Here is a 3,472-nt window from a genome sequence, read left to right on the forward strand (position 1 = left end):
CGATTGGCACAGGACAGAGCGGAGTTTAGGGCTGTTGTACATAGGGTCGCTATGAGTCGCAGGCTACTCGACGGCACATAACAACAATTCATGAGAATGGTTGTATGAAATACATTGCAAATGAAGAACAGTGTGAAAACACTATACAAACTTTGTAAGCAAACCAATTTTTAAAAAAACCAAACCACAAAAACCCAGCGGAAGCTCACAGTGAGTTGGTAACCAATTCCATGACAATAGGTTTGAATTTTTTTGTTTTTTGTTTTTTGGGCTTTTTCCCCCCTGAGGAAACATTTCCTTCACTAGTCAAAATCAGTGGTGAGATAAGAACCCAATCTTCACCCTCCAGATTTTCAAGCTGAACCTTTAAATCAAGTGGGGAGTGTCTTTTTATCCAGCTGACATAGTGTCCACTTTAATACCACAGCCCTCCCCTTAAGAAAGTCTTAGAAAAGAAACTTGTTCAGACCCATCTCGGTACTGTCTTGAGAATCATTGCCTTAGTTACTTGAAGGCAGACAAAAAGCATGTTCTTCACCCCAGTACATATTAGGTGTTGAAGAAACACTGCAGCCACATATTGGCAAGAAAGTCTTAAGGAAAGGAAGAGCTGTGATTGTGATAATTTACATTGATTGGTTTTCGATAAACTAACACTTGACTTGCACTCTGAAGGTCTGCAGTTGATCATTATTGGTTTGTTGTGCACTGACCTTGTCCTGGAAGACATGATTTCTGATTAAGCCTCATGTCTTTGCATAAGGTAACTGCGGCTGGTTGGCATTTGGGCACTAGGTCTAGTAGTCAGTTTCCCACCTCCAGATCTCTGTGCTGTGCAGGTCCTAACTGAGAACACCAGTATATCCTGGCCTGAGGTACAGCAGCAGTAACAAGCCTGTTTCCCAGTCAAGGAGGGCCTTACCCAGGATTATTCTGAGCTGCGAAGTCCTCTTCAGTAAGATTCAAAAGACTCTACCTACTATTGATTCATATGTGCTGGTTGGCTCTCCTGGACATACAAACAGCCCTCTACCCTCTTTGGCACAAGATTGGAAATTTCAAAACAGTTTACCTGTTTCTTTGTGCTTCTGAAATTTTATTCTGCTGCAGTCACCTGAAGTGCTTGTTTAAGGCACAAGTTCCTGGGCCCCTGCTCCAGAGACCCGGTTTCGTTAGATGGGAGCATGGCGACTGGAGACAGTGTTCCATCCAGCTCCCAGGTGAGACTAATGCTGGCTGAATGTACAGGCCCTCTTCCTCATTCACCTTCAGGAGAGTGTAGCAGTAAAATAAAGTTAAACCTTAAAATCAGTTCAGTGGATTGAAAAAGTGAAATAGAATTTAAATATTGTGGGGTTTTTAAATATACTTTGTATCTTCGTTATAAATATGTTTCTTACTGGGGCTTGCTGTCAGAATTTGAAAGACACTGCTGACTCCTTCTCAGAAATGGGTTACCTTTTGGCTTTGTAAATGCCCAATCCTTAGCCTGAGGCTGGGGCAGGAAGTTCAGCCAGTGTCCTGGAAACTTAGGGTTAGAGATCAGATTTGCTGTCTTTACCATCCTCATGGCTCATATACATCAGCTTCTCTCTGTCTCAGCCAAGATTTTGTCAAAGCTAACCCCTAAAGGAGAGGGTTCCCCCTCCTGTCAGCTTGGTTCTATTGAAATAGATTTTGTGAAATATTAGCATTACATAATGCACCATATATTTTATTGTTCCACATTTCAGTTCCCAAAAGGTTGATTTTTTTTTCTAATTTAGTTTATTTTTCATTTCAATGAACATCTACAGATATTTTGGAATTCCATTCATTCATTGTTGCACCCTTCTCCCCGCACAAACCCGTCACACCCCCCCCATTTGCTCCTCTCCTTGAAAAGCAAAAGAAAAACTCCCTCATTGGTACACAATACCCCCCGCACCTCCCCAAACCCCACCCCCTACCCCCAAATATAATCTACTCTGCAACCCTCATTGCATACTCCTACGATAAAAATAATGCCCTAAAATATAATACTTTTAGACTATTCTCTCCCCCATAGACTTCAATGCCATAAACATATTTCATCCAGTTTTTCTCAGTCTTACCCCCACCCCAATGCCAGCCTCATTCTACAACAGTGGCACCATATAGCATTTGTCCCTTTGTGACTGAGATACCTCACTCAGCATAATGTCCTTCAGGGTCACCCATTTTGAATAATATTGCATGAATTCCTTGTTTTTCAATGCTGCACAGTATTCCATTGTGCGAATATACCACAGCTTCTCTACCCATTTGTTTGTTGATGGGCATTTAGGTTGTTTCCAACTCCTTGCTATTGTAAACAAAGCCGTGATAAACATGGGTATACATATATCTACTTGGATGTCATTTATGGTCTCTTTAGGGTATATTCCCAGTAGTGGAATTGCTGGGTCAAATGGTATCTTTATTTGCAACTTTTTGAGAAAGCGCCACAATGCTTTCCACAGTGGTTGCACCATTTTACACTCCCACCAACAGTGAATAAGGGTTCCGGTCTCTCCACAGCCTCGCCAGCATTTGTTGCTTGCTGTTCTGTTAAATTTTGCTAGTCTTACTGGAGTGAGATGATATCTCATGGTTGTCTTGATTTGCATCTCTCTCAGGGGTAGGGATTTTGAACATTTCTTCATGTGCTTGTTGGCCATCTGAATGTCTTCCTTGGTGAAGTGTCTGTTCATATCCTGTGCCCATTTTTCAATTGGATTATTCTCCTTTATCTTGTTGTGGTGCTCGAGTATTTTATAAATTCTAGATATAAGTCCCTTGTCTGACATGTCATTACCAAAAACTTTTTCCCAATCTGTGGCTTCCCTTTTTACCCTGTTAGAGAAGTTTCTGGATGCACATAGGGATTTGATTCTTAGAAGGTCCCATTCATCTATTTTATCTTCTCCTGGCTGTAAATTTTTCAGAATACTGGTAAGACTCTTTATGTTGTGGATTAGGACTACTAAAGTTTTTCCAAGCTTTTCTTGAATGAAGTTTACAGTAAAAGGTTGATTTTTAGAACCTGTAAATGGGTTGTTGACTTGTAATTGTTGTTACAGGTGCCGTCAAGTACAACTCATAGCGACTCTATGAACAAAAGATCTAAACCTAGTCTATTCTGTACCACCCTCACACTTCCTGACACACAAAAGCCCATTGCAGTAGTCACTATGTCAGTCCATCTGGTTGAGGGTCTACATCTCCTTCACCGACCTTCCACCCTTCCCAGTATTATGTCTTTCTCCAAGGAATAGCCCTTTCTAGCAACATGCCCAAAGTATGTGAGGTGAAACCTCTTCATTCTTGCATCTAAAGAGCACTTCAGCTATACCCTGTCCAAAACATATCAGTTTGTTCTCTTGGCTGTCCAAGGGATGTTCAGTGCTGTTCTCCAACACCACAAATTAAAGGCATCAGTTATTTTTCTGTCATTCTTATCCATTGCCCAGTT

General features: G+C 41.2%; 1 pseudogene; it reads left to right on the plus strand.

Moving 5' to 3' along the window:
* Positions 1-1,184: 1,184 nt before the first annotated feature.
* Positions 1,185-3,472, plus strand: part of LOC102867195 — a 12,528-nt pseudogene continuing 10,240 nt past the window's right edge.

This window comes from Elephantulus edwardii, unplaced genomic scaffold, assembly GCF_000299155.1.
Source record: "Elephantulus edwardii isolate Elephantulus edwardi_28Jun2011 unplaced genomic scaffold, EleEdw1.0 scaffold00141, whole genome shotgun sequence".
NCBI classification, from domain to species: Eukaryota; Metazoa; Chordata; class Mammalia; order Macroscelidea; family Macroscelididae; genus Elephantulus; species Elephantulus edwardii.